Source organism: Geospiza fortis, unplaced genomic scaffold (genome assembly GCF_000277835.1).
Source record: "Geospiza fortis unplaced genomic scaffold, GeoFor_1.0 scaffold113, whole genome shotgun sequence".
NCBI classification, from domain to species: Eukaryota; Metazoa; Chordata; class Aves; order Passeriformes; family Thraupidae; genus Geospiza; species Geospiza fortis.
The window spans coordinates 838,273-848,057 of NW_005054429.1; positions in this window are offsets into that span (position 1 = coordinate 838,273).

Sequence of the window (9,785 nt, forward strand, 5' to 3'; positions counted from 1 at the left end):
TCAGGATCAGAGAATTTAAATGAGGAAACAGATCTGAACCTTAAAAGGAAATACTTTTAAGATACCAGCCCAGCACATAGCTGAATATGAAAACTAAGCCTAACAAGTTGGGTTGTATCAGCAGAATGATGACATAGAGAACACGCATTGTATTGCCTGAATTCCCAATGAATGTGTATTTTTTTTTTAATTGCAATAATTAAACCAGAGGCCTTGTTCTTAAACTAGAATATGATAGAGGTCAGGAGGTCAGTTTCATTTAAATCACAGTGTTGAGAACTTTTTGCTGTCTGGGGGCTGAACATATTTTGGAGTGCGGTGCACAGGCACCATATTTATTCAGGCAAATATGTGTTTAGAAAGCTCATTTGGAAGTGTGTGTTTTTGGCAGACTTGTTTCTGTGATTTTATTAAAGGGATCTGGATTTGAAGTTTTTTCCTTGGTGATCCTTGAAGGCTGAGATGAGAAGTCCACCAAGCAGTTTGTGCCCTGCCATGCCATCATTTCATGACTTTCCAACCCAAACCTAGGAACGTTCTTCCTGACAGGAGGGTGAAACACTTTTATAGTGCAAGGGATGTGAATGATCCCATCCCAAAGGTTCCTGGGAGGGTCTGCTGGAATTCCATGCTGTGGGGCTGAGAGCAGGCACTGCACAGGCTGTGCTGTGCTGGAGGTTTGGGTGCCCAGCCTGCCAGACAGACAGACAGACACTCCTGTGTCTGCCACAGTGCCAGCAGATGGAAATGCAGAACAGGACAGGGATTTGATGGCTGGAACCCTGAGCCAGAGCCTTGGCCAGCCTGACATCAGAAAATACTGGCCATCACTCTCTTTAGGATGAACCTTGCCTCTTATCTTGCCTAGAAATTCATTCTCTGGCCATCACTCTCTTTAGGATGAACCTTGCCTCTTATCTTGCCTAGAAATTCATTCTCTGGCCATCACTCTCTTTAGGATGAACCTTGCCTCTTATCTTGCCTAGAAATTCTTTTTTCCCCCCCTCTTTAGGAGCTTGGGACCCCATCATGCCAGGCATGCCTTGGGAGGCAGCTCTGCAAGAGGATGGGGGAGAGGGGCTGAACAGTGAGGAAAAACCAGGCATCACTGCAGGAGAAGCTCCATGAGCCAGCCTGCCAAATGTGTGCTCCTAAATGTGATTAAAATTACCTTGAAATGCGATACCTGTGGGCATGGATCACCTTTTTAAATATTGATCTGTGTTGTGTCTGTTTCAGCACAGCTGCTTGAAACGGATCAGCCTAAACACTGTCTGCTCAGCTTAGAGGAATGGAAAAGTCACTTAGCAGAGATCCATTTGTAATCTCTGAAAAAGAAACAGCGCTGCTCAATAGCTTTATTAATTATATAAACAGCAAGATCAGAGCTGCAGATAACAGAGCAGCTTTTCTGGCTTCTTGTGGTGCCATCTCGTGGTTCCTGGGTCAAATTCTCTGTTGCTGGAAGTTCCTGCCCAGCTGAAGCAGATTTTACAGCACTGCAGCAAGCAAAGTGAGATTTGGCAATGAAGCTGCACTTCACCCTCCTGGCTATGGGCCACATCCCTCCCTGCTCACTCCTTCCTCACCCTGGTACAGCCTTTGGGCAAAAAGAGGTGTCAGAGCTCTCCCTGCAAGAGAGGGGCTAATGCAGCACTGCTGAAATGCAGTGATAATTAATAACTCCAGGGCTGCCCCTGTGGATGAGAGGCAGGAGAACTGTGCTCAGCAAAACAGGCATTGCTTTTTGCTAAGCCCAGGAGCATTGGGTATAATTGTTCCTGCTGGCGTCTTAAACACAGAATTGCTCTGAGTGCATGGGGAGAGTGCAGTCCTTTTGCTTCTAGAGTGCCTTGTTGGGAGTAAGGAGAGAAAATGTACAGAAAATATCGATAGCAGTCCTGTCCCTCTCATTTCCACGTGTTTGTTACAGAGCTTGTACACAGAGGGGCTTTCCTCCTACATATGAGCAGCCTTTCTGCATGCTCCCTCATCCCACTGTGCTGCCAGCCTTGGAAAAGAATGTTTGCTCCAACTTGTCCTCCCTATATTGCAATGTAATATTTGCAGCTATATGGTTTTTACAAGACTGCATACATCCCTATCCCACCTTTAGCTGCAGTTTTAATATTTTGTCTGACCACTTTAGCTAAAATATTAACTGCTTTTAGGGGGTCTGAACAATTTCTTTTAATTTTTTTTTTTTCCTAAGCAGTCATATGGACCTTTTATTCTAGGCCATGGAGCCATTGTTGAGCAGATTATGGGGTGATGGGGTTGCCCTGTGAGCTACAGGAATTGGAGTGTTATCAGATTGCAAATTGGCAAAGAAATGTTATGAAACAGCAGCAGGAATCAGGATCAGAGAATTTAAATGAGGAAACACATCTGAACCTTAAAACATTTTTAAGGTATCAGCCCAGTACATTGCTGAATATGAAAACAAAGTTTAACAAGTTGAGTTGTATCAGCAGATTGATGACATAAGAAAACAAGCATTGTACTTGGCTGAATTCTCAGTGAATGTGTATTTTGAAAAAAATTTGCAATAATTAAACCAGAGGCCTTGTTTACTTTACTTTTGCTACAATCCTCAAAAAGCAGGAAACTTCCAGTCCCATTGGAATGGCTCTCATTTCAATGCTCCTGTTTTAATTTCAATGCCTCCTGGTTTCTTGGTGCTGTCCACTGTTTGCCATTTCCCTCTGCTATGCCATATTATCTCTTTTTATTGCATCCAGCAGACTGGGAAGCACTTCCTGCCAAATATTTGTCATATTTTTCTCTTCCTGAATTCTGATTTCTGTTTGAATGACTTTTAGGTAATGATACTTCAGATACTTCAGTTGATATATCCATGTCTCTGATAAAATTCCTGTGAAATACAGAATGCAATGAATCATTGCAGCCCCTGGAATCCCGCTAGGTAATTTGATAGACTTGTAAAAAGCTTGGGGAAGATCTCTCAGTGGCTGTGGACAATAGGATTTTAATGGAGCACTGAATACAGTAAAGGTGAAGGAATTCTATCTCAGGCCTTGGTTTTATCATCAACAGGTCTGAAAAAACAAAAGTGACTTTTGGAAAGAGCTTTGGTAAAATTTGAAATTTGATAAAATTGCTGTTGTTTGTTCCCAGCTCTGTAGAAAGCCTTTTTCTGCCTTTGGGTGAGGTGCCAGGGAGCGTGCTGCCATATTCCTGTGGGCACAACAAAGCTGGGATCAAATCAGCTGCTCAGTTACCTCTGCAGGCTGTAGGGGAAGGAGGCTTTTAATCAATTCCTGGGCTGGCAAGTGCTATTTAAAGGATTCTAAGCAGTATTTAAGCCACTGCATTTGAGTGGCTTAAAATGCAGATGTTTTCAGACTCTGGAGCTGTTCTTCACATTCTCATCTGTATTTTTGCCTTCACACAAGTGATAAAGCATTGAAGGGTTACCCCATAGAGCATCAGCTGTGCTAGAGACAATCCAGCAAGAAATGCCAGCCTTCTGTATTCTTAATTTCTGTTCCTGACTGCCAATGTCATCACCTGCTCCTGGATACTGGAGATTATTATAAGACTTGAATGACCTATTTAGCTGTTCTGAATTTTGAACGATGATTTTTTTCCCCCGTCCCTTATCAGCTGAATTTCTTTCCCCTTCTAGCATAAAACAGAAAATGTGCAAGATTATTAGGCAGTTTTAGAAGACAGTCATCCCTACATAATCTGTGAACCCTTTATAAGAAAGCTGAAGTCAAATTTATCATGGCTACTGAAAGACTGGGGAAAGGAGGAGTCCTTGATTTTAAGCCTTATTGTTATTATTACTATTATTATTATTATTATTATTATTAATAATAATAATAATAATAATGTCTACCAGATATTCTCAAGTCCCAATCCATGGGGATGGAAACAAGCTTTAGGAAGGAATTGTACATCCCCAGCAAGCAGCAGTTCAGACTGAGAATTTCAAAAGCATACATGAACTCTTCTGTGCAAATGACACAAAATACAGGGTTTCCAGTGGGCATGTGCAGGTCAGAATTTTAATATAGATATTAAATTTAATGTTTAAAATTTAAATATTTTAATATTTAAGGCATAACTCCTAGCCCACACTGAGATCAGGTTGAATTTCTGCAGACATCTGCAAGCCTGGCCTTCATGTGATGATCAAGGATCTCTCTGCAATGCTTTATTTTAAAAAGTGCAACTCTCAGATATGCAAATTGTAATATTTATGGTGTATAGAGACTATGGTCTGAGATGAGTACAAGGTTGTAAAACTGCCCCTGATACTCTGTTCACCCAGATCTGTTAAGTCATCTTTTTCCAGGAATTAAATCTAGAAGAACTAATTGATGCTATTTCCTGAAAACATAAAGGACATTTTTTTGTTAATGGTGACAAAAAAAGAACATTCAACTGTATGAGCCTGGATCCCTTCCAGTTAAACAAAGGACATGAATTTTCTTAATTAGAGAGTAATTGGATTCTCCCTCTGAAGAAAATTATAGACTTTATATGATAAGGAAATAAATTATGGGAGAAAAAAATTGCTGCAAGCTCTAGGTGAAAACATTTATTATATCCACAGCTCTGCAATTTGCTGTGGTAGACTTCAGCAAAATGGAGTTACTGTCGCTGAATCACATCTAGGCTTTTTTGCATTTTTCTTTCAGTATTTATGTGTGAGAGAAAATATAAATCTTTCCTGTGCTTCAGAAACTTCTCCCATAAGCTTGCCGTGTTTCTGCGTTAAATATCATGTTTCAGCAAATTTGAAAGAATAACAAAGCAACACATCAACAATTAACTGAAAAGATCTCGAAGTTCTATAAATGAAAACTGCAATATAACTCTTGGGGGGGAAAAAAACTTAATGAAAGAACTTTGTAACATAACTTAAAAGTGGTTGTAGTCAACATGCTCATGCTTCACTCTGTAACAGTGGAAAAACTGGCATGTGACTGCAATAACTGTGAAATTACTGCTAGCAAGGATCTTAATCTACTAAAACTGGAGTCCTGTATTAAAATGGGAGAATACTGTACATAATGCACATATTAAAAAAAAAAAACCCAGCAACCCAAAACAAAGCCTAAAAGCACATGGAACAACTGTTCCCACGAGTCTGAATTAATGTGTGTGCAAGGATTGGGAATTTATCACCGGAAAGGGTGAGTGAAACCGTAAGGAATATAATACAGGAAAATCAACAACTAATTAAGACCTGTTGTGGTAGATGACCCCAGTAACCTTGTTCATTTTAGCTCTTATCAGCAATGAGATTGCAGCATATCTGACTCATAAGATCTCCAGGAACGGGTTTGGTATTGTGCCATGTGCAATGTTGTTTAGCTGGAAAATGTGGCACACAACAACAGCAGATAAATTATGAGGTGATAAAAAAATTTATACAATGACAAAAAATTTAATGAGATAAGACCTAGTGGTCTGAGAGACTCCAGAATAGTGTAAGCATCAACCTTATACATCTATTTTCATTTTTACCCTGTTGTAAATGGTAGGTGAATTCATTGATGTCTTAAAGCTGGAAAACACTTTGACTCCAGCATGAGATGAAATCAGCTAAGTGAATTTGAAGTGAAGCAACAGACACAGGATGATGTTGCAAGGTCATGTGTTCAGGGACTGATTTTATCAGTGAGTAATAAGCAACAAGTGAGAGTCTTAATCAGCTGCAAGATAATTGTGTTTCAGCATTGATAGGGCAGTGAAAATGGTAAATATGATGCTCAGGTAAGGAGGGGCTGCTGAACTGCTGTCCAGCCCAGATCAGATAAATCAGGTAAGGAGAACTGCAGCTCCTGCAGTGCTCAGGTGAGATGAGGAACTTCACACACTGGCCAAGGAAACTTCTTCCTAGCCTGATGTTAAAAGACCTTTCTCTGTGTAAACGTGGTAGGAAGAGATGCCTCAGGGTTCAGCTTTTCTATTTTCACATTCTGTGCTGCTTTAGTGTGTGGGTCTGAGCTCCATATTCAGGGATGCTGAGCTCTGTGCACAGAGCAGGGAGACAAAACAATTCCTGCTCCAGCTGGGCACCAAGGACAAATGACCCAAATCTCAGCCCCAGAGCACAAACCCCGTGGGCTGCAGAGAGAAAAACAAGCAGGGTGGGACTGCAGGGGCTAAAGCTGGAATGGGACAATGAAGTGCAAGATGCAAATGGAGCAGAACTGATCCCAGGGAGAGACCCCGGGAGCGCTCGTGCATTTTGGGGCCATTTTGGTTCCTCTTGGGTGCAGCCCTGGCTGGGCTCTGGTGCTGCCCAAGGTGGATCCATGGAGGAGATGCTTGGAATCAATCCCTGCTTTATTCTTTAGCTCTGTCCAGCCCCTGCTCTAGGGCAGCCTGCACAAAGCACATACCAGCATGGCTAAATGCTCGGATTAAGGTGGCATGAAAAAACAGCTCTAAACCTGCTAATGAATAAATTTAGCCTGGGAATAATATTGTGCCTCAGGAGGCAGCAGGATATGTTTGTTGGCAGGACTGTATTGTGGCAGAGTGTCTGCTTGTGTCCAGGCTTTGGGTCCCGCTTGTACAGGTGGCTTTCAGACAGCAAGAGTTGCTGGAGTATTCCCAGCTTTTACAGGGAGGGGGTAACTGAGTGGTGTTTTAAAAGATTTTATTCCATTATCAGTCTTGTTGAAGGGTGAGACAAGAGATGTAAAACTCAACTCCATTCCACCAGGAGTCACCCTATTTCCTGGTTACAGCACCCTGTATATGTTTTTTAGCTTATCAGCTTTTGCCACACAATATTGCTGTTACTTCTAACACAAATCACTGTTATTTTACAAATCACTATTATTGTACCTGGGCCTGCTACAATGCATCTTTCACAGTTCCAATTCTCTAAAATATCTGTTCTTTTTGCAAGGCCATGTTCTGGAACTTGTTTCAGGTTCAGTCTCTCTCTCAGCAATGTCCTCTCTGCTCCGTGGCCTCCCCAGGGCAGCACACCTTATCTCAGAGCTTGCACACAGATGGACAAGGCTGTGTGAGCTTCCTGCCAGGCTCTGAGAATCCTTTACAAACCCATTTCTCACAGGGAGGAATAATTGTTGTAGCTGGGATTGTAGAATAATTGTTGTAGCTTTCACAGCAGTGCTCAGAGTCCCTCCAGCTTCCTATCTTTAATTGCAGCTGTGTAGAGGCAGAAGTGGCAGTCTCCCAGTCATAGTTTTATTATATTTTAGATTGTTTTTACTGTGATTCTGACAAATGAAGTAATTTTCTTTGCCTTAAAACCAAGGGTTTAGTCAGATTTGTTTTTCTGATGGGATATTCGCTCTGACTAAAAAACAAGTGACTTGCAAATGCCTACCATTTTGCTTTTTCCTGTGGGTAGACCAATATTTAAGGAATGTTTGCAGGAGTTTAATGCACCACAGCCTTGGGATCAGAAATGTACCCATTGCTTCAGGATTTTCAGTGAATACACTTCCTTTACTGAGGCTGGGTGCGTAAGACTATAAAAGCATGAATCTTTCAGCAGTTTCTGGGATATTATGCTTCTAATGTACTTCTGCTGGCCTTCCTGCATACATTTATTGCTTCTGATTTCCAACAGTGATATCTTGTGCTGTTCCCTTGAATTCCCCTGTGATGAGCCTGCAGACCTCTCGTCATTTTCTTTTATTTTCCTTTGTCTGCAGCCTCCTCATCTTGTTCTTTCATCAGTAATGCCGCCTAAACTTAGTTCTATTTTGAGATTTACTTTTTTTTTTTCCATTTGTGTGGGATCTGTCACAGTTTTCCTCTGAAGAAATTCTGATAAGCTCTTTCTGATAGGAAATTCTGATAGTTCTGATGGTCATCTTTAGCGATGAGCATATCTGAAAATCATGTAATACATATGGGGTTTTTTTTCCTTTCCTTCTAAAGCAAACTATTTGGTTCATGTTGCCTCATTTTTATGAGTACAAAATTGAGACAATGAAAAAGAATCCTTTGATATCACCAAGTCGTTTCCCCTGTAGAAGATGTATTGGATTCTCCTGTTAAAACTTGTTTTGAGCAAACAGAGGACATGGATTTGAAGTTAGCTCAGACCTGCCTTGTTACCAATGACTTGCTTCTCTTTTAATTTTTAATTACAGAGCTAAAACTGCACTTGCTGCTGTCCTGCTCTGTGTACAATTCTGATACCCCATGAAAGCTCCTTTAGCTGGGAGGAAAAACGAGGAACTCATTTTCCCAAGAAGTTCCTTGTGGTGAATTGAGCAAATGTCAGTTTTTACTGCAGCAGTGTTTTTCTGTAGCGCCACAATGTCCTGGCTTTGTGGGCACTGCACAACTTGTACTCTCATGATAACTCTCAGTAATCCACTGGAGTTTCTCCTCTACTGAGAATTCAAAGCACTGCAAGGGCACAAGATAATTTATCAAGCCTGGAGGGAACAGTGTTATTTTCTTGGGTTTTTTCAAATGCTTGGGTTGAAGGTTTCTCATCCTGCACATTTCCTAAGCCTCAGAGTGAGATCAGCCATGGTAGGCTGTGTTGAGGTTGGCAATTTTTGACTTTCAGCAGCAAACACTGAGTCCCAAAAGCTTGCCCTTCATTTTTCTGTGCTTGTTCAAGCACAGAAATAAAAAAGGTAAAAAGAAAAGAGGGCATTGCTTTGTGCTCATGGTGGCTCTTAGCAAGTATTGTTGAGTTTTCAGAGCTCCCACTTGAGTTCTGCCTCAACTGAGGCTTTACTGATATTTGCCAAGGAATCTTTAAGCATCTTCTTAGGGAGGAGCAAACAAATAAAGCTCAAAATGCTTTGCTCTGTAGTCATTCTCCCTTTACGGCATTATTTAGGATTTCTACAAAAATGATTTAGGCTTCTTTATCTGAAAAGAGTGAAAAAGCAGGTTTTTCGTAGTTATAGCTGGTTTTCATGGCAAAAATGGGTGTTTGTGGTTTTTGGTGGGTGTTTTTTTGTGTTTGTTTTATGGGTTGTGGTTGGTGTTTGTGTGTGGTTTTTTGTGTTTGTTTGTGTGTGGTTTTTTGTGTTTGTTTGTGTGTGGGTTTTTTGTGTTTGTGTGTGTTTTTTTGTGTTTGTTTGCGTGTGGTTTTTTGTGTTTGTTTTGTGGGTTTTGGTGTTTGTGTTGTTGGGAGTGAGAATACAGATTTATAGTTTAAAGTAGAGACATGTTAACTAAAGGAAAGTTTAGGGTTTAAGATATAGAAAAAATAAAAATAGTTACAAAAGCAAACAAGAAGTTTGGAATGTAATACTGTAAGTTTGTGTCATAACATCATTAACTAAGAACTTGTGCTGTAACATGAGTCTGTTACATGAAATATTTAAAGATTAAGTCAAAACCAGAAATATATTTGTTGGTAGTATTTTATTAGTCAATAAATCTTTAAAAAAATCTTGTAACTAGAAGTCTTGTGACTTTCTAAACTATGTGGTGAAAACGTGAGCTGAACTCACTTTTCCTACCTATATAAAAAAATAATAAAAATAAATTACATCCTTTAAAGCAGCTCAGAAGTCCTCTCTTGAAATGATTCAAAAACTCCTCACAAGAAGCTGTTCTCAGCCAGTGAGCTGAGAAATCACCAGAACACTGGGAATTTTTTTAGAGCCCAGGATTGGGAAGGATGATTCCCCCAAAGAGCTTTACAGCCCCCATTATTCTGGGAGAGTCAGGTGTTTGTAAAGGCTGTGCTTGCTCCCCTGCTGGCTCACCTCACTGAGCTACAGAGATGGATCCAAGGGTTCCATTCTCCAAGGATAAAATTCTCCACCCGTTTCACAGCAGTCAGG